Source organism: Salvelinus namaycush, chromosome 26 (genome assembly GCF_016432855.1).
Source record: "Salvelinus namaycush isolate Seneca chromosome 26, SaNama_1.0, whole genome shotgun sequence".
Lineage (NCBI taxonomy): Eukaryota > Metazoa > Chordata > Actinopteri > Salmoniformes > Salmonidae > Salvelinus > Salvelinus namaycush.
The window spans coordinates 8,172,767-8,198,887 of NC_052332.1; positions in this window are offsets into that span (position 1 = coordinate 8,172,767).

The window sequence follows — 26,121 nt, forward strand, 5'->3', positions numbered from 1 at the left end:
CCCCTTGCTTTTTTCAATCTTTGCTAACAACATTCCACTGGCTTTGAGTAAGGCCAGCGTGTCTATGTATGCGGATGACTAAACACTATACAGGTCTGCTACTACAGCTCCTGAAATGACTGCAACACTTAACAAAGAGCTGCAGTTAGATTCGGAATGGCTAACAAGGAATAAGTTAGTCCTAAATATTTCCAAAACTAAAAGCATTATATTTGGGATAAATAATTCACTAAACCCTGAGCCTCAACTACATCTCTTAATGAATAATGTGGAAATTGAGCGTGTTGAGGTGACTAAACTGCTTGGAGTAACGCTGGATTGTAAACTGTCATGGTCAAAACATATTGATACAACAGTAGCTAAGATGAGAAGTTTGTCTATAATAAGGCGTTGCTCTGCCTTAACAACACTATCAACAAGGCAGGTCATACAGGTCCTGGTTTTGTCGCACCTAGACTACTGTTCAGTCGTGTGGTCAGGTGCCACAAAGAGGGTCTTGGGAAAATTTTAGTTGGCTCAGAACAGGGAAGCATTGACTGGCCCTTAAAAGTACATGGTGAGCTAACATTAATGGCTGCATATTTATCTCTCATGGCTCCTAGTGGAAGAGAGATTGACTGAAGCTGAATGTACCAAGATGTCTGTTTAAAATACTAGCACACAGCTCTGACACCATGCACACCCCACCAGAGGTCTCTTCATAGTCCAAGTCCAGAACAGACTATGGGAGGCGCACAGGACTACATAGAGCCGTGATTATGTTGAACTCTATTCCACACCAGTTAACTAATGCAAGCAGTAGAATCAGATTTAAAAAGCAGGTAAAAACAGACCCTATTGAACAATGGGGACTGTGAAGACACATGCATATGCACACATTGTGATATTGTTGTATGGTGGAATTGAACATTTTGTGTTGTGGATATGTGGTGGTGTAGGGATGTCGTGATGTACTGTTTAATCTTTAGCTCATTCAGTACAAACATAGTTCACTGTTTTATCTTTTGTTTTATATGCAATGTGGGTGCTTTAGTGTGTTTGGACCCCAGGAAGAGTAGCCTTGGCAGCAGCTAATGGGGATCCCTAATAAATACAACATACAAATACCATTACTCAAAGGCCCCTAAGCAGGATGCCGTCCACCACCGACAGTTTGTTTCTCCTTTAAAAATATGGCTGCAACTCCTCCGTAGGACATTTGGCCGGCCACCACTCCTAGACAAAGCAGCTGACTTTGGAGAGAAGAGGGTATCTTACAGTCCAATTCGAGCAGGGCTGAAGATGACAGCAAGTCCTTGGATTTCTGGAAAACTCTTTTCTGGGGGGGTATGCCACTTCCATTTTGCTCCAGCTTTCAGGAGGAGATGCAGTGGGGTCAGGACAGAGGCCAGGTCAGGAAGAAAGCGGCAATAGTAATTTAACATCCCAAGGTAGGCATGTAGCTCACTCACATCCTTGGGTTCAGGGGCCTCTTTGATTGCTCTCACTTTCTTGTCCAGGAGTTGAAGCCCTTTGGATGTGATTTTCCGCCCCATATACTCCACTTCGGGGGCCAGGAAAACACACTTGGATTTATTCAAGCGAAGCCCTGCGCTCTCCAGTCTTGACAGCACTGTTATGAGTTTTTTTTAGATGGTCTTCCTCAGTGACACCAGTGAGAAGGATATCATCCAGGTATACAGCAGTGTGGTCGATGCCGCCAACAGATTCTCCACTATTCTCTGAAAGATCTCTAAACAGAAGGTGTGTGTTCTGAAACAGCCCCTGGGTGTTTATTGTAACCACTTTGCTGGATTCTTCAGCCAGCACCAACTGCTGGTATGCGTGAGACATGTCCAGCTTGGAAAAGCATGTCCCACCAGATAGCTTTGTGAATAGCTCCTCTATCCTTGTCAGTGGGCAGCCTGGAAGCTACATTGGCAGTTAGCTTGTAATCTCCACAAATCCTGATATTTCCATCAGACTTCATTACTGGGACAATGGGGGCAGCCCACTCAGAGTAAGTAGTCTGGAGCCTATCCAGCTCTGCCTCGACCTTCTGTTGTAGTGCAAACGGCACTTGGCAGGCTTTGCAGAAGCACGGTCGAAAGGATGGGTCCACCTGAATTTGAAAACATCTGGTGCATGTTTTGTGTGCATGTCAAATCGCTATCTGCTTGTCAACCTTCATGATTGTTTTGAACATCCCTTGCCAGTCCAGTTGTAGCATCCAATCTCTTCCCAGCAGATTGAGCCGCTGACCTCAAGCACACACAAAATAACCGTTTTTAATGTTATTTTGAAAATAATCTTTCATTGACAAGCTATACCTAAATTATTGAAGCCCCAGAGCTGGAAACACATCCGATGGCTCCCAAAACAGGTGAACAGTATCAGGAAAAAAAATGTGATTGACAGACCTAACAACTAGAAATGGGAAGATGTTTTAGTAAGTGGTGTCAGGTGCAGTCACTGGACATTTCCAAGTGTCCCTAAACCTCTCCAAAGTGGCACATGTCTGTAAATTAGATAATTCCAGTGCTATTACATATTTGCAATCACTAAATGATATTTGTTCAGTATAAAAACACAATTTCTACCATATCGTCCTCACTCAAACATTGTGGTGGTGTTTTGGGGTATCCAGGGTACATTCAAGCATCCTTTCAACTTCTCCGAAGTGTCCGAATGTGGTAATTGCACTGTTTTTGCACACTGGATGTGCCTAATAGTTATTGTTCACTATAACAACTACATTTCTACAACATCAACCTCTCTCAAACGTTGTGGTGGTGTTGGGTGACATACAGGGGATATCCAAGTGTTTTTTCAACCTCTCCAAAGTGCCTGAAAGTTTATCCTAGGCATATCCAATGTATTGGTCCCACACACTAATTAATTGTTTACAAAAAATATATAAAAGCAACAAAAATATATACAAAAAATATATATTAAAATGTCTTACCAAACACTAACTTGGTTACACATGTGTCATTCACTAAAAAAGATGCAAAAATATAAATAAACTGAACATTTTTCAAATGGCATTCGTGTTCGTTTTACATCCCAGGTGTAGGATTAGATTTCACCATATCTTGTGCATGTCGTGAAGCAGTCCCTCTCAACCAGGAAACAAAAAGTGAACTGGCATTTCGGACAGAAGATCTGGAATTTCACCCTTTTCCCCGTGTTTTGTGCAATGCTTGCAGTTCTTCCTTTTGTCTTTTGGCATGTGTGTAGGATAGTGGCACTCTCCTTGAATGGGGGGTCTTGTCTTGTGATGGTTGTGAGGTTGCTTTGGGCCCCCAATTCAGTAATTTCCAACACCAGCTGCTCTCGGAAGGCCAACTGGGAGAGAGGGGTTTGACCTTTAACTTTGGCCATCTGCTTGTGGAGAATGAAAGCATTTACTGTAGCAATATCCACTTCCTGGTCTTATGGAGGACCTGGTAGTAGCCTATCAGATAGGTCGACACCTGTAACGATCGTCGTCATATTCCTCCTCCTCGGATGAGGAGGAGCATGGATCAGACCAACACGCAGCGGGGTGTGAATTCATAATGATTTATTAAACAAAAACGACGAAACACGAAATAACACTTTAGAAATACAAAATAACAAAACGAACTAAACAGACCTAAACTTACGAACTTACATGAAATGAAGCACACACGAACAGGAACAGACAAACCGAAACAGTCCCGTGTGGTAACATCTACTGACACGGAAGACAACCACCCACAACAAACAATGTGAAACAACCTACCTTAATATGACTCTCAATCAGAGGAAACGCCAAACACCTGCCTCTAATTGAGAGCCATACCAGGCAACCCATTAACCCAACATAGAAAACACATAACATAGACTACCCACCCAAAACTCACGCCCTGACCAATTAAACACATACCAAACAACAGAAAACAGGTCAGGAACGTGACAACACCCCTCATGCTGGCACTGTAGTCCTTCACAGAAACAGGGACATTCTTCCTTTTTCAGCCTCCTTGAGACATGGTTGTTATTGAATGCCTTATGCTGTGTGGTGAGCATGGTTACTTCCCTAATGTCCTTCCATTTCACAAAAAGCAGTGTGTTAGTCCTGATCCAAAGTATGGTCACCCAACTTTACTGTGTTTGCCATGTCGTTTACCTTGGTCTTGGAGAAACTTATTCAGTAAGGATGAATTGTGCCACAAGCCTCTATTTTCTTTTTCAAGAGGTCTATGAAAAGTGGATGTAGAACCATCAGATAGGGTGATTGACATAGCAGTGGGGGGTGAAGACCTTGACCGGCGGGTGCGCTTGGTGGGGAGGGGTGGCTCCCAAAGTCATCATCCAAATCACCTTGTTGTTGTTGATCAATCATAAGTCATCAAAGCGGCAATAGGCCACAGTCATTGGTGAATAAAATAAAGGGATATGTTGTTAACCTTTATTTAACTAGGCAAGTCAGTCAAGAACTAATTCTTATTTACAATGACGGCCTACACCGGCCAAACTCGGACGACGCTGGGCCAATTTTGCGCCGCCATATGGGACTCCCAATCACGGCCGGTTGTGATACAGCCTGGATTCGAGCCAGGTTGTCTGTAGTGACGCCTCTAGCACTGAGATGCAGTGACTTAGACCACTGCAATACTTGGGAGCCCATATATATTGATGTAAGACAGAATTACAGTTGACTAAATTTACAAACGACATTACTGTGAAGTAAAAACACCAAGCCTGTCACGCCCTGACCTTAGAGAGCCGTTTTATTTCTCTATTTGGTTAGGTCAGGGTGTGATTTGGGTGGGCATTCTATGTTTTCTATTTTTTTGTTTTTGGCCGAGTGTGGTTCTGATTGGGAATCATACTTAGGCAGCCTTTTCCCATCTGTGTTTTGTGGGTAGTTATTTTCTGTTTAGTATTTGTTTACCTGACAGAACTCTTCGCTTTCGTTTTGTTACTTTGTTCGAGTGTTTCTTTGATCAATAAAATCATGAACACTCTCTACACTGCACTTTGGTCCACTCATTCCGACGAGAGCCGTTACAGAATTACCCACCACCAAAGGACCAAGCAGCGTGGTCAGGAGGACTGGACCTGGGAGGAAATCCTAGACGGGAAAGGACCCTGGAGGCAGGCCGGGGAGTATCGCCGTCCGAAGGAGCAGATAGAAGCAGCGAGAGCAGAACGGCGACGTTACGAGGCGTTAAACCATCGAGGCAAGCACGAGAGGAAGCCCCTCAAAAATGTTTGGGAGGGGACACAGGAAGAATGGCAGAGTCAGCGTTTAGACCTGAGCCAACTCCCCGTGCTTACCGTGGGGAGCGTGTGACTGGTCAGGCACCATGTTATGCAGTGATGCGCACGGTGTCTCCAGTACGCATTCATAGCCCGGTGCGCTCTGTTCCAGCGCCCCGCAGTTGACGTGCTAGAGTGGGCATTCAGCCAGGAGGGATTGTGCCGGCTCAGCGCTCCTGGCCTCCGGTGCGTTTCAGCCAGGACGTGTTGTGGCAGCTCCACTCATTAGGCTGCCAGTACATCTCCTCAGTCCGGTGAGACCTGTTCCAGCTCCACGTATTAAGCCTCCAGTGACGATCCATGGCCCGAAGCCTCTGGCGACGGTCCCCGGTCCGGAGCCTCTGGCGACGGTCCCCGGCCCGGAGCCTGCGGCGGCAGTCCGCGGTCCGGAGCCCCTGGCGAAGATTCGCGGTCCGGTTCCTCCGGCGACGATTCGCTGTCCAGAGTCTCCGGCGACAATCCGCGGTCCGGTTCCACGGAAGCGGAGGGATCAGCGTGCGGAACGGAGGCTACGTCCCGAACCGGAGCCGCCACCGAGAATAGATGCCCACCCGGACCCTCCCCTATAGAGTCAGGTTTTGCGGCCGGAGTCCGCACCTTTGGGGGGGGGGGGGGGGGGGGGGGGGTACTGTCACGCCCTGACCTTAGAGAGACGTTTTATTTCTCTATTTGGTTAGGTCAGGGTGTGATTTGGGTGGGCATTCTATGTTTTCTTTTCCAGATAGTGGCTACCGTTCTCATACCAGACTGAATTGAATAAAACAAATCTAATAGTGTCCCCAAATATGGGGACTTTAAATTTAAGGGGTAAAAGCGGCAATTATCAGGTGAGTGGTTAGCTTTGCTACGGTAACAAACAGTTACATAAAATGTGCATTTTCCCTCCCAAGAACGTACTTTGTAGGATCTGTGTCCCCTGGACTGATACCTCTCGTGCTATTGCCTTTTCCAGGGCTGTTTTCCATGATAACTCTGCATTAGCTAGTAGGCGATGTTGTGTCTGCTCACATCCTATGCCCCATACTAGCTGATTTCTGAGATGCTCCTCTAGTGTCTCTCCAAACTCACTGTCACGTTCTGACCATAGTTCTTGTGTGTTTTGCTTGTTTTAGTGTTGGTCAGGACGTGAGCTGGGTGGGCATTCTATGTTGTGTGTCTTGTTTGTCCGTTTCTATGTTTGGCCTAATATGGTTCTCAATCAGAGGCAGATGTTTTGTGTTGTCTCTGATTGGGAATCATATATAGGTGGCTTGTTTTGTGTTGGGGATTGTGGGTGGTTGTTTCCTGTCTTTGTGTTTTCTCTGCACCAGATAGGGCTGTATCGGTTTGCCACATTTTGTTATTTTGTATCGTTGTAAGTGTTCACTGTTTCGTTTTATTAAACATGTTGAGCACTGGCTACGCTGCGTGTTGGTCCGATCCCTGTTACACCCTCTCTTCTCTTGAAGAGGAGGAAGGCTGCCGTTACAGAACCACCCACCAATCTCGGACCAAGCAGCGTAGCAACGGGCAGCAGCGACAGCAGCAGCAGCGGCCCACTACACAGGACTCCTGGACATGGGAGGAAATTCTGGAGGGTAAAGGACACTGGGCTAACATTGGACAATATCGCCGCTCTCGTGTAGAGATGGAGGCAGCTAAAGCCCAGGAGCGGTGGTATGAGGAGGCAGCACGGAAGCGTGGCTGGAAGCCCGAGAAGAAACCCCAAAAATGTCTTGGGGGGGTCTAAAGAGGAGTGTGGCGAAGGTAGGTAGGAAACCTGCGCCCACTTCCTGTGCTTACCGTGGAGAGCGGGAGTACGGGCAGACACCGTGTTATGCGGAAAAGCGCACGGTGTCTCCTGTACGTGTGCTTAGCCCGGTGCGGTACATTCCAGCTCCACGTATCGGCCGGGCTAGAGTGGGCATCGAGCCAGGTGCCATGAAGCCGGCTCAACACATCTGGTCTCCAGTGCGCCTCCTCGGGCCGGTGTACATGGCACCAGCCTTACGTATGGTGGCCCCGGTTCGCCAACACAGCCCAGTGCGGGTTATTCCACTTCCCCGCATTGGTCGGGCTACGGGGAGCATTAAACCAGGTAAGGTTGGGCAGGCTCGGTGCTTAAGAGCTCCTGTACGCCTTCACGGTCCGGTCTATCCGGCTCCACCTCCCCGCCCCAGCCCAGTACCACCAGTTCCGGCACCAAGCCTACTGTGCGTATCCAGAGCCCTGTACGCACTGTTCCTTCTCCCCGCACTCGCCCTGAGGTGCGTGCCCTCAGCCCGGTACCACCAGTGCCGGTACCACGCACCAGGCCTATAGTGCGCCTCGAGAGTCCAGTGTGCCCTGTCCCTGCTCCCCGCACTAGCCTTGAGGTGCGTGTCTCCAGCCCAGTACCTCCAGTTCCGGCACCACGCACCAAGCCTACTGTGCGTATCCAGAGCCCTGTACGCACTGTTCCTTCTCCCCGCACTCGCCCTGAGGTGCGTGCCCTCAGCCCGGTACCACCAGTGCTGGTACCACGCACCAGGCCTATAGTGCACCTCGAGAGTCCAGTGTGCCCTGTTCCTGCACCCCGCACTAGCCTTGAGGTGCGTGTCTCCAGTCCGGTACCACCAGTTCCGGCACCACGCACCAGGCCTACTGTGCACCTCAGCAGGTCAGAGTCGGCCGTCTGTCCAACGCCGCCTGCACTGCCTGCCTGCCCAGCGCCGTCTGTGCTGCCTGCCTGTCCAGCGCCATCTGAGCTGCCTGCCTGCCCAGCGCCGTCGGAGCTGCCTGCCTGCCCAGCGCCATCTGAGCCGCCCGTCTGTCCCGAGCCGTCAGAGCCGCCCGTCTGTCCCGAGCCGTTAGAGCCGTCCGTCAGTCAGGAGCCGCTAGAGCCGTCCGTCAGTCAGGAGCCGCCAGAGCCGCCCGCCAGTCAGGAGCCGCCAGAGCCGCCCGCCAGTCAGGAGCCGCCAGAGCCGCCCGCCAGTCAGGAGCCGCCAGAGCCGCCCGCCAGTCAGGAGCCGCCAGAGCCGCCCGCCAGTCAGGAGCCGCCAGAGCCGCCCGCCAGTCAGGAGCCGCCAGAGCCGCCCGCCAGTCAGGAGCCGCCAGAGCCGCCCGCCAGTCAGGAGCCGCCCGCCAGTCATGAGCTGCCCTCCAGTCATGAGCTGCCCTCCAGTCATGAGCTGCCCTTCAGCCCGGAGCTGCCCCTCAGTCCGGAGCTGCCCCTCAGTCCGGAGCTGCCCCTCAGTCCGGAGCTGCCCCTCAGTCCGGAGCTGCCCTTCAGTCCAGAGCTGCCTCTCTGTCCGGAGCTGCCTCTCTGTCCTGAGCTACCTCTCTGTCCTGAGCTACCTCTCTGTCCTGAGCTACCTCTCTGTCCTGAGCTACCTCTGTCCTGAGCTGTCTCCTCAATCTAGTGGTGACCTTGGTGAAGATTCCTAGGCCAAGGTCGGGGGCGAGGGTCGCCACTCAAAGGACGCTAAGGAGGGGGACAAAGACAATGGTGGAGTGGTGGCCTCGTTCTGCGCCGGTGCCGCCACCGCGGACAGATGCCCACCCAGACCCTCCCCTTGAGTTTTAGGGGGTGCGTTCGGAGTCCGCACCTCAGGAGGGGGGTACTGTCACGTTCTGACCATAGTTCTTGTGTGTTTTGCTTGTTTTAGTGTTGGTCAGGACGTGAGCTGGGTGGGCATTCTATGTTGTGTGTCTTGTTTGTCCGTTTCTATGTTTGGCCTAATATGGTTCTCAATCAGAGGCAGATGTTTTGTGTTGTCTCTGATTGGGAATCATATATAGGTGGCTTGTTTTGTGTTGGGGATTGTGGGTGGTTGTTTCCTGTCTTTGTGTTTTCTCTGCACCAGGTAGGGCTGTATCGGTTTGCCACATTTTGTTATTTTGTATCGTTGTAAGTGTTCACTGTTTCGTTTTATTAAACATGTTGAGCACTGGCTACGCTGCGTGTTGGTCCGATCCCTGTTACACCCTCTCTTCTCTTGAAGAGGAGGAAGGCTGCCGTTACACTCACAGCGTGATGCTTGATGCTTTATTCTAGCCACATGAGCTACAACTGATTCACCTGGGCTTCTGAGACAGGACTGATACTTATTAAACGTCTCTACTATCATGTTGGGTTATGGATCAAAGTGTTCTCCAACACATTGTATCAGGTCTGTATAAGTTACTTGAGTGGGTTTTTGTGGTGCTATCAAGTCCATCACTAATCCATACATTGTACTTTCAACGTGCTGATAGGAATATTGTCTTTTTTGTCTTGTCCTCATTCACATTATTTGCCTCAAAGTAAAATTCAAGTCTCTCAGTGTATCTGGACCATGTCTCAGAATTGGGATCAAACACATCCACTTTACCAAAATATGCCAGAACTTCTCCGGTTACAGTGATTTTTTTAATATATTTTTTTTTAGTTCACCTATGGGACTCCATTAGCAGTGTACTTCAGTCTAACAAGCGATACTTAGCTTTCAGTGCTTTCTTCATGTTCCGTTTGCTCTCTGCACTACTCAACACTGTGTGCATCAGGCCCAGCTAACCTAGCTTTGTTTACTTCAATCACAAACTCGCTAGCTAGCCATCATAACTGTGACTCCGCCTCCAAAAGGTCTGGTAATCGGAAGTTGTAACCACGAATCATCAAACGGATTACTTTTGTTCTCCCTCTCAAGGTAAATCTGAACTGCTTTATTTCCTGTTTTACAGCGTTGAGTCCCTTACGGCCACATCTACAACTCCATCTAAAACTAACCCATCACTCCGGTTACCATAGCGAGTGACACATGGAGCAGGGAGGAGGGAGGTAGAGACAAGAAACAGCAACCAACCAAGCCGACTCGCGCTATAGTAGACTAATAGCTGCCCTAGCTAGGTTATTTATCATCAAATATGATTACGTAATAGCTGTCTTGACTGAATCAAAACGGGAGAAGCTAGTTCAGATAGCTAGTGTTAGCATGCGCATTCTCATCCTACAGTTGCAAATAACAACAATTCCATTCAGCAGCCTAACTATTGGCTCTTGGTCGTTGTAAACTTAAACTCTTAAACTTTTAATTCCGTCATTTTAATACCATCTTCCATTGATAGCGTATTGCCGCTTTGATGACTTATGATTGAGCAACAACAACAAGGAACAAGCGCCTCTCTCTTCCTCCTCTCTCTCTCTCTCTCCCTCCTCTCTCTCTCTCCCTCCTCTCTCTCTCGTCATACAGTACACACTTTTATTTTCTGTTGTCCTAGGCCACCTGGCTAAAATGTTTGCTCGCTAGCCTAACTTCCTTTCATGGGCAACGTTAGCTAGTTAACATTATCCTTCTAGATCTAGCTACATATTGAACTTCTATCCTCTCAGTCCAGGGGCACAACGTATGAATTTACAGTTGGATCAGAATCGTTGTTATATTAATTGGCCAGTATGGAAAATGAAGTAAAACCACAAGTCAAAATCCCTGTCTCCATCCATGGCTAATTTAGGAAAGGGACAATTGTAGCTAGCTAGCTAGCCACCAGAGGACAAGAACACAACAAGATGCAACAATTCAAGTTGTTTCTGTCAATTATGTATTTCTCTCGATACGATGTGATAGGAGTGAGGCCAAATCCAAACTGGCTTCCCTTGACACTTTTTTTGATGCGCCAGGACCATTCACAGTTGAGCTCGCTCAGTTTAGCTCAACGTTGACTGACTGCTAGATGGCTTCCTTTGCAATCGATGCTACGGGCGGCAACAATGTCATACTATTTTTGACCAGAAAGCATCAGATAGATGGCCTACACATACATTGTAATTTTGGGGGGGAAGCCTGGCTCCTTTGGCATTCATGAATACATGTCACAGCGTACTACTATGGGGGACCCTGTAAAACAAACATTTCACTGCACCTCTTCGGTGTATGTGACAATAAAACATCTACTGACCCCAGACCAGTCGATATACAACTCTACTGTATTGATCTTTGTATTGGTTACTAAGGGGGTTCTGGGGAAAATATATTGCCTAACATGGGATGTTGAAGTTCATACAGAAGTTCAAATCAAATCAAATCAAATGTTATTGGTCACATACACATGGTTAGCAGATTTTATTGTAAGTGTAGCGAAATGCTTATGCTTTTAGATCCGACAGTGCAGCAGTATTTAACAGGTAATATCTAACAATTCCGCAACAAAACCTAATACACATAATCTAGTAAAGGAATGGGATGAGAATATATAAGTATAAAATATATGGATGAGCAGTGGCAGAGTGGCTAAGATGCAATAGATACTAAAGAATAGATACTAAAGAATAGATAGTGAAGGATAGAGTATACACATGAGATGAGAAATGCGAGATATGGAAACATTATTAAAGTGACATTATTAAAGTTACTAGTGTACCATTTATTAAAGATTTGGGTATGTCATTTTAGGCGACAATTGAAAATATAGGGCAGATCCTTGAGAGGTTTTAAGGATATGTTGGTCATCAAGGTGTTTTGTATTTGTAACAAGATACCTTTTTATGTATCTTTGCCCGTTTCTGGCTAGTGTCAGGTATGTTACTGTAATATCAGAGCAATGATACAATACTGTAAAATTAGCCTACTATACTGTAATAAAGTAAATGCACTAATTATAATATTGATATTTTGATATTCCATAGGATTGATGCAAGCAGGTTGGTTGTAAGATATTTGTATTTTACAGCATGCAGTATTTATGAATATTTTGTGTTTTATATCACTTGCACTTCTAGAGGGTTAAACAAATACTTCCAAACTAGCTGTGATTACAGGGCATAAGAGAACAAAATAACTTTGCAAAACATTTAACCAGTAAATCTATTTTATTTGATTTCACTTTTCAAAGCATTAAACATTTACATACTTGCAGACAGTCATACAACAAGGCAGGGACTACATTAACTAACATTCATTGACGTAGGGGCAGTTTTTTTCTATCATCCAGACAGATATATATGGAAACATTTAGTAATCTGGGTTTAAAGAAACAAACATGTGTTTCAGATGGTTTCTAAACGGGGGGCAGGTTCTAAGGGAACGGCCTTTGTACATTGGAGTGGGGAAAAAATGAAGACAACAAAACATAATGCAACACTACATATATCTGACCCGTTTGAGGAATCTATGCGTATGTCGTGGGTCACTACTTCACACGAGGGCCATTTGAACATAATATGTTGTTTTTTTTATCAAAAAGCGTTTTGTGGCAGAAATGCCTTCTGGAACATGTGAACTTTCATGTGCCATCTGTAAACATGTATAAAATTGTTAAATTACGAGCCTAGTTGGTTAATCACAGAAAAGGTGAGCAACCTTCCCGCTAGTCATGATTGTCTGAGATAGCGAGTGGGCTGGCCATGCCGAGAGATGAGTTTGGATTGGTCTGCCATATAATGTAAATGGGTAAGATAGTCTAACTAGCAACATTTTCAGATATTACACGTTTCTAATTTTGACAAAGTCCTTTTCATTTCAAGTTAAAGTACACTCTTAGCTAGCTAGCTAATGTTAGCTGGCTGGCTCACTAGCTAACATTACGTGTATGATCTTATTATTTGTATCTCAGAGCCATTTGCTTGGCTAGTTTTAGCCTAATGTTAGCTCGCTAACATTGAACCTGGTTGGTTAGCTACCTGCATATTCATGCAGGGTAGTAACGTCATGAGTTGAGATGATGGTAAATTAGCTAGCTACATGTCTTAACAAAGACTCCACTATGCAAGTATCCATTTCAATAGAATGTCACCGCGACAACTCTTAGCCAGTTAGCTTGGTTGCGTGACTGCTGTTGTTAGGACAGAACGGTCATTCTCCTGCAAAATTTCTTGATAAACACGGAAATACATTTTTCTGTCGATGATAGCAAGCTGTCCAGGCCCTGAGGCAGCAAAGCAGCCCGAAACCATGATGCTCCCTCCACCATACTTTACAGTTGGGATGAGGTTTTGATGTTTGTGAGCTGTGCCTTTTTTTCTTCACACATAGTGTTGTGTGTTCCTTCCAAACAACAACTTTAGCATTTTTTGCCAGTAGCTTTCTGAAACACAATTAGTTGTCAGGGCACTACTACCAGATATCAGTTCAATTGGTACAGCACTCTCTCTAACGGGTGCAACACATAAGAACACTTACAAGGCATGCCTCGAAATATATTAATGACACAGCGATTCTTTCTCCTACCACAAAAAAATTGTATTGTAATAAAATTACAGCAATTGCTAACGGTGAATATGTAACTGTACAATACAGTATTCCAATTAATATTTGATGTTTTATATCACTTTCACTTGTAGAGACCTTAACTAGTGATGGAGAAAAGAAGCTTCCTGAAGCATTTAGCATTTCCAGCAAATTGTGTCAAAAATAGGTTCATTACTCAAGTGACACGTTCATTCTGAGTGACTCAAGCCTACCAGACGAGCTAAATCACTTCTATGCTCGCTTCGAGGCAAGCAACACTGAGGCATGCATGAGAGCATCAGCTGTTTCGGACGACTGTGTGATCACGCTCTCCGTAGCCGACGTGAGTAAGACCTTTAAACAGGTCAACATACACAAGGCTGCGGGGCCAGACGGATTACCAGGACGTGTGCTCCGGGCATGTGCTGACCAACTGGCAGGTGTCGTCACTGACATTTTCAACATGTCCCTGATTGAGTCTGTAATACCAACATGTTTCAAGCAGACCACCATAGTCGCTCTGCCCAAGAACACAAAGGCAACCTGCCTAAATGACTACAGACCCGTAGCACTCACGTCCTTAGCCATGAAGTGCTTTGAAAGGTTGATAATAGCTCACATCAACACCATTATCCCAGAAACCCTAGACCCAATCCAATTTGCATACCGCCCAAACAGATCCACAGATGATGCAATCTCTATTGCACTCCACATACAGTATTCCAATTAATATTTGATGTTTTATATCACTTTCACTTGTAGAGACCTTAACTAGTGATGGAGAAAAGAAGCTTCCTGAAGCATTTAGCATTTCCAGCAAATTGTGTCAAAAATAGGTTCATTACTCAAGTGACACGTTCATTCTGAGTGACTCAAGCCTACCAGACGAGCTAAATCACTTCTATGCTCGCTTCGAGGCAAGCAACACTGAGGCATGCATGAGAGCATCAGCTGTTTCGGACGACTGTGTGATCACGCTCTCCGTAGCCGACGTGAGTAAGACCTTTAAACAGGTCAACATACACAAGGCTGCGGGGCCAGACGGATTACCAGGACGTGTGCTCCGGGCATGTGCTGACCAACTGGCAGGTGTCGTCACTGACATTTTCAACATGTCCCTGATTGAGTCTGTAATACCAACATGTTTCAAGCAGACCACCATAGTCGCTCTGCCCAAGAACACAAAGGCAACCTGCCTAAATGACTACAGACCCGTAGCACTCACGTCCTTAGCCATGAAGTGCTTTGAAAGGTTGATAATAGCTCACATCAACACCATTATCCCAGAAACCCTAGACCCAATCCAATTTGCATACCGCCCAAACAGATCCACAGATGATGCAATCTCTATTGCACTCCACACTGCCCTTTCCTACCTCGACAAAAGGAACACTTATGTGAGAATTCTATTCATTGACTACAGCACAGCGTTCAACACCATAGTACCCTCAAAGCTCATCACTAAGCTAAGGCACTGGGACTAAACACCTCCCTCTGCAACTGGATCCTGGACTTCCTGACGGGCCGCCCCCAGGTGGTGAGGGTAGGTAGCAACACATCTGCCATGCTGATCCTCAACACTGGAGTTTCCCAGGGGTGCGTGCTCAGTCCCCTCCTGTACTCCCTGTTCACCCACAACTGCATGGCCAGGCATGACTCCAACACCATCATAAAGTTTGCAGACAACACAACAGTGGTAGGCCTGATCACCGACAACGATGAGACAGCCTATAGGAAGGAGGTCAGAGACCTGGCCGGGTGGTGCCAGAATAACAACCTATCCCTCAGCGTAACCAAGACTAAGGAGATGATTGTGGACTACAGGAAAAGGAGGACCGAGCACGCCCCCATCCTCATCAACAGAGCTGTAGTGGAGCAGATTGAGAGCGTCAAGTTCCTTGGCGTCCACATCAACAACAAACTAGAATGGTCCAAGCACACCAAGACAGTCATGAAGAGGGCACGACAAATCCTATTCCCCCTCAGGAAACTAAAAAGATTTGGCATGGGTCCTGAGATCCTCAAAAGGTTCTACAGCTGCAACATCGAGAGCATCATGACTGGTTGCATCACTGCTTGGTACGGCAATTGCTCGGCCTCTGACCGCAAGGCACTACAGGGGGTAGTGCGTGTGGCCCAGTACATCACTGGGGCTAAGCTGCCTGCCATCCAGGACCTCTACACCAGGCGGTGTCAGAGGAAGGCCCTAAAAATTGTCAAAGACCCCAGCCACCCCAGTCATAGACTGTTCTCTCTACTACCGCATGGCAAGCGGTACCGGAGTGCCAAGTCTAGGACAAAAAGGCTTCTCAACAGTTTTTACACCCAAGCCATAAGACTCCTGAACAGGTAATCAAATGGCTACCTGGACTATTTGCATTGTGTGCCCCCCCCAGCCCGCCCAACCCCTCTTTTACGCTGCGGCTACTCTCTGTTTATCATATATGCGTAGTCACTTTAACTATACATTCATGTACATACTAACTCAATTGGGCCGACCAACCAGTGCTCCCGCACATTGGCTAACCGGGCTATCTGCATTGTGTCCCGCCACCCACCACCCGCCAACCCCTCTTTTATGCTACTGCTACTCTCTGTTCATCATATATGCGTAGCCACTTTAACCATGTCTACATGTACATACTACCTCAATCAGCCTGACTAACCGGTGTCTCTATGTAGCTCTTTTTATAGCCTCGCTACTGTATATAGCCTGTCTTTTTACTGTTGTTTTATTTCTTTACTTACCTATTGTTCACCTAATACCTTTTTTGCACTATTGGTTAGAGCCTGTAAGTAAGCATTTCACTGTAAGGTCTACACCTGTTGTATTCAGCGCATGTGACATATAAACTTTGATTTGATTTGAAGTCTTTGATCAACACAGTGTACACTGTGGTGATCAAAATAATTTAGAACAGCCAAATGAAATATAGATAACGTCACACAAGCCGTAGCGCCTGCACAGTGTGGCCTTTTTTGTCTTCTACAGAAACCAATACCAAACAGGTGGTTGTTTAATGAAATAAAGCTTTGGATGTCATTGATCACGTGCTTCTGATAAAGCGATGCAAGCATAGGCACACTACTTCAAAATAATCTGCTTATTGATTTTGAAACATGCCTTGGCGTGCCAGTATCAAACGTAACATCACTGGCCTTACCAAAGGCTTCTTGCAGTGACTACAGAGCAAATTATATTAAAAGTTCATGGCTAACCACACAACCTTTAACAGTTTGAAATTTGCTACCACTTTGCTCTGTTCCCTAAGCACATTAAAGTGTTAACACCGTATATTACTTCAATTGGTACAGCATTCTCACTAACGTGTGCAAGCTTTTGCGAGGCATGCCTCAAAATATGTTAATCAGCCAGAGATTCTTTCCCCGCCCACAACATTTTCCCACAATGCACCATAATTCACTGTATGCGACTGTAAATATACAGCAAAAGAGGTAATACAGTACTTTACTATTCAGTTGTATTGAACAAATTACAGCATTTGCTGTAATTTACAGCAGTGTAGCAGAATGACATTGAGACCCCATAATGCATTGCTCTTTGCAATACTGTACTGTCATATAGAATTACAGTAGCTAATTGTAATATTTTTTGCTTTAAATCTACAGCAATTTGTTGTAGTGCACACACGCATGCATGTACCGAGGTACGCACACAAACACACACACGCACTCATACTCACACGTCGCATATGATTCATATATCACATATACAACCCATATATTATGTCCTTCTCCTTGATATTATATATCTATCAGTATCTTACTGATATCGTCAAACCATCTCTACATGTGCGAAGTGTGCATACATCTCTGTATGCATTTGTCAGCTTGCCAGTGCACCACCTCAAAAGGACAAAGTGGAGGTCATGTGAAGATGTACAGTATGTTCATAATCTTTGATTTAGGCATATTCACATTCAAGAGCTTTCCTCCAAATCCAGCCATGCACAGCCCATTTACTCCTTCCAAAAGAGCATGAAAGGAGAAATGAGGGCTCTTTGATGGTGCAGATATGAATCATGAAAGGACAATTGACTGTTGGACAGAAACAACATTAAAAGATCATAGAAACATGTTTTATACCAGCCACTTACGAAAAGGATGGATGTAATGAAATATTTATTTGTACCTCCCTCCCTTCTCCCCTTTTTCTGCCCTCGCATATTTCCACAAACTATCAAAAGAGCCAACAACATGCTCGCTATTAGTTGTGTCGCATTGAATTTTCTCGGTATTGACTTGTATAAGGCGATTTTATTAAATGTTACAAAGACACAGTGTTCAACAAATGCCAAGCTAGAATTGAATGGCTCTCATTGACTTTACATTTTACCATATGAAAGGACGGGAAAAAAGTGTCTCGTACTTGGCCTTGGGTTAGTCCAGCAGGAACGGATGGCCACATAACTCATCACACATCAGCCTCTCATATACTGCCCAGTGTCCTGCAAAAATACAACCAAAGTTTTACTTCATTGCATCAGATTGACTGCAGGAGACATATTAAAGTCAGAAAATCCATCCACTGGGTAGAATAGTAATTGGCATTAGCTATCAATCAATCAAGCAATTAATCAAATGTATTTTTAAAGCCCTTTTTATATCAGCAGGTGTCACAAAGTGCTATACAGAAACCCAGCCTAAAACCCCAAACAGCAAGCAATGCAGATGTAGAAGATGGTGGCTAGGAAAAACTAAAAAAGCAGGAACCTATGAAGAAACCTAGAGAGGAACCAGGCTCTGAGGGGTGGCCAGTTCTCTTTTGGCTGTGCTGGGTGGAGATTATAAGAGTACATGGCCATTTAAGGCCAGATTGTTCTTCATGATCTCCAAACGTTCATAGATGACCAGCAGCTTCAAATAATAATCACAGTGGTTGTCGAGGGTGCAACAGGTCAGTACCTCAGGAGTAAATGTCAGTTGGCTTTTCATAGCTGAGCATTCAGAGGTCGAGACAGCAGGTGCGGTAGAGAGAGAGAGAGTCGAAAACAGCAGGTCCAGGACAAGGTAGCACGTCCGGTGAACAGGTCAGTGTTCCCTAGCCGCAGGCAGAAAATTTGAAACTGGAGCAGCAGCACGGCCAGGTGGACTGGGGACAGCAAGGAGTCATCATGCCAGGTAGTCCTGAGGCATGGTCCTAGGGCTCAGGTCCTCCGAGAGAGAGAAAGAAAGAGAGAAAGAGAGAATTAGAGATAGCATACTTAAATTCACACAGGACACCGGATAAGACAGGAGAAGTACTCCAGATATAACAAACTGACCCTAGCCCCCCGACACATAAGCTACTGCAGCATAAATACTGGAGGCTGAGACAGGAGGCGTCAGGAGACACTGTGGCTCCATCCGATGATACCCCCGGACAGGGCGGGCCAAACAGGAAGGATATAACCCCACCCACTTTGCCAAAGCACAGCCCCCACACCACTAGAGGTGTCATGAATATATTGGAACTAGTGCCTATATGGAGGCTAAATATCCTGACCTAGTGAGATATATGGCAGAGGCGCCAAAAGTTTAAAAACTGTTGATCGAGGACAGAATGCGGTCAGACCATCCAATAATTGGCATAATTTCCACGTGGGCAAGGATATTGAAATGTAATCAAAGCCTATTGGTTGAATACTTGTTTTTAGCTAGGACAGAAGAATTCATAACAGACTTTTCAGACATAACATACAGTGCCTTCGGGAAGGATTCAGACCCCCTGACTTGAAAAAACCCCTGAAATATCATATTTACATAAGTATTCAGACCCTTTACTCAGTACTTTGTTGAAGCACCTTTGGCAGTGATTACAGCATCGAGACCTATTTGGTATGACGCTACAAGCTTGACACAACTGTATTTGGGGAGTTTCTCCCATTCTTCTCTGCAGATCATCTAAACTCTGTCAGGTTGGATGGGGAGCGTTGCTGCACAGCTATTATCAGGTCTCTCCAGAGTTGTTCGATCGGGTTCAAGTCCGGGCTCTGGCTGGGCCACTCAAGGACATTCAGAGACTTGTCCCGAAGCAACTCCTGCGTTGTCTTGGCTGTGTGCTTAGGGTCGTTGTCCTGTTGGAAGGTGAACATTCGCCCCAGTCTGAGGTCCTGAGCGCTCTAGAGCAGGTTTTCATCAAGGATCTCTCACTACTTTGCTCCGTTCGTCTTTGCCTCGATCCTGACTAGTCTCCCAGTCCCTGCCACTGACAAACACCCCCACAGCATGATGCTGCCACCACCATGCTTTACCATAAGGATGGTGCCAGGTTTCCACCACGGGGTGACGGCTGACATTCAGGCCAAAGAGTTCAATCTTGGTTTCATCAGACCAGAGAATCTTGTTTTTCATGGTCTGAGAGTCTTTAGGTGCCTTTTGGCAAACTCCAAGCGGGCTGTCATGTGCCTTTTACTGAGGAGTGGCTTCCGTCTGGCCACTCTACCATAAAGGCCTGATTGGTGGAGTGCTGCAGAGATGGTTGTTCTTCTGGAAGATTCTACCACCTCCACAGAGGAACTCTAGAGCTCTGTCAGGATGACCATTGGGTTTTTGGTCACCTGCCTGACCAAGGCCCTCCTCCCTCAATTGCTCAGTTTGGCTGGGCGGACAGCTCTGGGAAGAGTCTTGGTGGTTCCAAACTTCTTCCATTTAAGAATGATAGAGGCCACTGTGTTCCTGGGGACCTTCAGTGCTGCAGACATTTTTTGGTACCCTTCCCCAGATCTGTGCCTCGACACAATCCTGTCTCGGAGCTCTACGGACAATTCCTTCAATCTCATGGCTTGGTTTTTGCTCTGACATGCACTGTCAACTGTGGTCAACTGTGTCAACCTTACATAGACAGGTGTCCTGAACACAATCAGAGTTTATGCTTGTAGTCCTAGGCTACGTCCCAAATGGCACCCTAATTGATATAAAGGGAATAGGGTGCCATGTAGGACGCAGACGTTAAGTATGCATCAGGGAGTTGGGTAAAACAAATATTCTCTTCCCTGTTGCTCGGTGTTGCTGCTTGAGTGTTGCTTGAGTATTCCTTCTTGAGTATTCCTGGGGACCTATTATCAGTGTTTCCTAGTACAGTCTATGTTTGTTTTCCTGGAGTATGAGTGTTCCTAGAGTAAATATTGTCTTCCCTGATGCTCTAGCCCACAGTGTGCACCTTCGGGCTATAGATGACTGCGGCGCTAGCTAGCTGCTTGTCTGTAAAGTGCCTCAGGTAGCTAACTGTGTCTGTGTATTGTGCTGGTATTTTAGGTAACTTTGAGCGCTCCCGAGTGGCACAGCGGTCTAAGGCACTGCATCTCAGTGCTAGAGGCATCACTACAGACCCTGGTTTGATCCTGGGCTGTATCACCGGCTGTGATCAGGAGTCCTTTAGGGCGGCGCACAATTGGCGCATCGTCGACAGGGTGGCAGGGGTAGGCCGTCATTGTAAATATATATTTTGTTTCTTTACTGACTTGACTAGTTAAAGAAAGGTTGAAAATTTAAAAAAATTATCTTTCTGGGGAATTCTCTAACCTGCACTCCAAATCTCCTACATAGTGCACCACTTTTGACCACAGCCCTATGGGAGTTGGTCACAAGTAGTGCACTAAACTGTGACTGGCGTGCCATGTTGGACCCTCACACAACTACCATCTTTACTGTGGTGACGACGCAGAAGGGTTAACAGGGACTTGACTGGATTTAGTCAACAGAACAATAGTAGAAAGGAATAGAAAGGGGTAGGCTCAGATGATGCAGGAGGGACTTCTGATCTTCTGATCCAATGGGTTTTGAGAGGGAGGCGAGAACAAGAGCTATTAAGGAAATGCAATAGAAATGTTCCCTCTTGGTGTGTGTGTGTGTGCACTTGTATGTGTCTTTGTGTGTATATGTGTGTATATGTGTGTCTTCCCATGCCATCTGTGTGTATGGGAAAGTGTGCACGATACTTTGTGCTCACAAGCCAAACAGGCGTAACCTCATTTACCACACAGATATTCAGAACAGATTTCATGTCACATTTCACAAATTAGACATCCTAAAGAGAGAGAGATTCTCTAAGTATTTAGGTGGAGTACGCTGTGCCTGTGTGTGTGTGTGTTTGTGTGTCTGTGTGTGCGTGTACGTGTACGTCTGGGTGGATCCTGCTGTGTGAGTTATAAACCAGCAGAGCAGCTGTAGCCCAGACAGAGGCATTGTGGGCAATATTACATAATGAAGCATTGCATTAGACAGCTACAAGTTGTTAGAATTTTAAATGAGCCACAGTATTAAAGGAAGGGGGGGGTGGTATGTGTGTGTGTGTCTGTAAAGCTTAAAGATGAAACATGACAAGGCTGTTGGATTTTCACTTTTCTCTCTCCAGCTGAGCAGGAGTTTGATCGGAGCGCTGGGACTAATTTCTTGCCAGTTTCTCAGGCAGCCAGGGCTTCGTGGGCGGGCAGAAGTTTTGCTGGAATAACTTGAGCATATTTTTCCTGCTTTCCGGAGGGAGTAGAATTGGGTCAGTGCACTCGACTAATTGAATCTAATTAGTAGCCTCTTTGTGTGAAGATGAAGCCAGGCAAACAGGACAGTGTAAGTAACCCTCAAACATTATGTGGTGTGTCTGAAGGGGTTACATCGATGAACTTGCTACCTGAAAAGTCTATGTGATGGACGTTCTACATTTCTAGATGGTCTCAGGCAAAGTTACTTATCATGCAAGCGTGGTCACCAAACCACGGTAACTCCGGTAACTCTCATTGTGTTCCTGCAGTCAGAGGGTAACCAACCAGGACTTGCAGATGGGAGATGAAGTATCCCTGTTCCTCCTGAAGGGAACCTTGAGATCCCCCATAGACACCAATAGACCCCACCACACTAAAGGATTCTAGTGTTTCTAATTGTCTCCGGGACCAGTAATAAGACTGTCTGTTTGGAGGCAGTGAGCCATATATCTTCTCCTTTGTCTCCTCACCTCCCCTCCCTCCTCTCTCTCCCCACCTCTCTCCTCTATCCTGTCTTTCCCCTCTCTCCTCTGCCTCTTTCTTCTCTCATCTCTCCCCCTTTCTCCTCCCCTATTTCCACTATATTCAACACAGAGGGGAGGAAAGAGGGGTAGAGAGGGGAGAGAAGGGAGGGGGCTGGGGAGAGAAGAGAGAAGACAGGGAAAAGACAGCGTAAATGACAGCGTAGAGGGGAGAGGAGAGAGAGGTGGGGAGAAAGAGGAGAGAGAGGGAAACAGGAGAGGGGAGAGGTGGGGAGACAGTGGAGAGAGATGGGGAGAGAGATGAGACAGGAGAGGAAGGAGAAGAGGTGGGGAGACAAAGAAGAAAACAAAGGGGGAGAATTTAAAATGCCCTATGCAGAAATCGCTCCTCCATTTCCTGGTTGCTAAAATTCGAATAGTTCACCTAATTTTGAAACCAATGTGAAATATATTTTCCCATAACCAAAAATATTGAATATTCAGTTGCTTGAAGCTGGTGTACAAAACCGAAAGTAAAAAACGCAAAATTGAAACTTTAGAATGGGAAGTATAGAAATAACACACATAGAACAGATCTACCGCTTCTTAGACTTGCCATCAACGGGAATAAAAGATCTATATATCTACATTTCTATGTGATTTTGGTCAGGTCGCCCAAAAAGTATCATATTGTAGCTTCAAGAGAATTTAATTTAATTCAATAAAAGTAGGCTTATGATGACAGGCCGAAAATGGAAAAAAGAAAACAAACAGTATGATGTTTTTCATGAGCCTCTTCTTTGTTTCAACTTGTCATAACAGTATAAGTGGATGTTCTCTCTTTCTTTTGATCTGGCCACTTTAATAATGGAACACTAGTCACTTTAATAATGTTTACATACTACTTTACTCATCTCATATGTATATACTGTATTCTATTCTACTGTATTTAGTCAATACCACTCCATCATTGCTCGTCCACATATGTATATACTTAATTCCATTCTTTTACTTTTAGATGTGTGTATTGTTGTGAATTGTTAGATACTACTGCGCTGTTGAAGAAAAGGAACACAAGCATTTCGCTACACCCGCAATAACATCTGTAAATATGTGTATGTGACCAATACAATTTGATATGATGTTGAGGTGAAATTGAGAACATGTTTTCCTTGCTTCTCCTGAAGACACCTTGAGTCCTTTGATCTAGAGGAATAAATATGTGCACATAAATACAGTATGTTATAGACCTGTTCAAGGCAACTATAAGTGGTTAAGCCATTCACTCAGTTAGTTGGAGTATAAGAAAACCAGTCATTTAAGTACTAGTTCGTGCATGTGGAAACTGTTAATGTGAGTTGTATTATTAAGAGGCAATCATAAACACACACATTTTAACTATATTTATTTAGCCAGGCAGTCATGCTGAGACCCCAGTCTGTTGTACAGATGAGCCCTGCATGAACAAATCAATAAACAACAATTATACTCAACATAGTCTACATGACCAAAAGTATGCTCGTCAAACATCTCATTCCAAAACCATGGGCATTGATATGGAGTTGGTCCCCCCTTTGCTGCTATAACAGCCTCCACTCTTCTGGGAAGGCTTTACACTACATGTCTGAACATTGCTGCGGGGACTTGCTTCCATTCAGCCACAAGTGCATTAGTGAGGTTGGGTACTGATGTTGGGCGATTAGGCCTGGCTCGCAGTTGGAGATCCAATTCATCCCAGGTGTTTGATGGGGTTGAAGTCAGGGCTCTGTGTAGGCCAGTCAAGTTCTTCCCCACCGATCTCGACAAACCGTTTATTTATGGACCTCGCTTTGTGCACGGGTGCATTGTCATGCTGGAAGAGGAAAGGGCGTTAACTGTTGCCACAAATTTGGAAGCACAGAATCCTCTAGAATGTCATTGTATGCTGTAGTATTAAGATTTCCCTTCACCTGAACTAAGGAGCCTAGCCGGAACCATGAAAAACAGCCCCAGACCATTAATCCTCCTCCACCAAACCTTACAGTTGGCACTATGCATTGGGGCAGGTAGTTTTCTCCTGGCATCCACCAAACCCAGATTAGTCCGTTGGACTGCCAGATGGTGAGGCGTGATTCATCTCTCCAGAGAACGCGTTTCCAATGCTTCAGAGTCCATTGGCGACGAGCTTTACACCACTCCAGCCGACACCATGCGCAATGCCAAGCGATCTTAGGCTTGTGCGCGGCTGCTCGGCTATGGAGACCCATTTCATGAAGCTCCCGACGAACAGTTCTTGTGCTGACATTGCTTCCAGAGGCAGTTTGGAACTCGGTAGTGAGTGTTGCAACCGAAGACAGACGATTTGTATGTGCTAAACGCTCCAGCACTCGGTGGTCCCGTTCTGTGAGCTTGTGTGGCCTACCATTTCGCGGCTGAGCCGTTGTTTCTCCTAGACATTTCCACTTCACAATAACAGCACTTATAGTTGACCTGAATTACACAATACATGAACAAGCAAACACAGAACATGAAAAGCAAAACACATACACCCATTCTTCGGTGAAAAGGCCTTATAACATCCGCCTGAATTGCTCTAGAGGCACCGAGTTTTGGAGATCATTCCACATGAGAAAAAACTAAATGCAGATTTCCTTAAATCGGTGGAGATTGAACATCTGAGTCCGGGTCTGGTAACTTATACGTCTGAATGTTAACAATGAGGTAAGGTATTGCGGGAGTTTATGCAAGATGCCTTTATAGACAAAAAGAGTGCAATGAATCGATCTATGATACTTCAATAAAGGGCCAGCCTACTTCCTGATACAAAATGCAATGATGTGTACTGAACCTATTGCCCGTAATAAAGTGCAATACAGATTATTAGGGACACGGTCAATGAGGGCGCCATCCAAAGTAAGTATGCATAAATCATCAGATACATTTTTAAGTGATTTGGAAAGATATATAAACTTGTTTTTAAGTACCAATTTCAGTTTGAAGGCTTTCTGCAGGGCAATAAAGCTCACAGATACACACGCACACTCGCACACAGCACACAATCAACACATTGACACCCTGCTCCTGTTTCTGATGGCCTGTGGATTACATTTTACACAGAAGAAGACATGAGAAGTGTCAGTCACCACTATAACAATCCACCAGACAGGGCAGCTCAAGATTGTGTGTGTGTGTGTTAAGCACATTATTTAGACTGGTCTATCATTCTAGGCACAACACAGTTTGGGTCAACACAAACAGTGTCACGTTTGTCTGTTTGCACATTTTCCAGGCTTGATTGTTTGCTTGATTTCCGCCCCTCCAGGGAACAATCAGAGAGCTCTGCCCCGTACAGGGAACAATCAGAGAGCTCTGCTCAGTACGTAATCACAGTTCTGATGAGAGTCACACTCTCACACAAATTACTTCCTATTGCAAGCGGTCCATTCACTATGCTGTCTCAAGTTACACACTGTCATGTATGTGTCTATGAGTGTGTGTGCGTGTGTGCGTGTGTGTGTGTATGTGTGTGCGTGCAAAGAACACTCCTTGTATAAATGACAGTTAGAATGTAACATCATCTTCTCCTCTTTAAGTGGCAGAGAGATGGTGTTCCCTGTGACCTGTTGTACTACTGTCACGTGGAGCGTCCTGTCGTCAAGGCGATGCCCACTCATTATGGGGTGCCAGATAGAGCAAAGGGAGGGGTGGGATGTTGGTAGAGCATGGCGCTTGCAATGCCAATGTGGTGGGTTCGATTCACACGGGGACCAG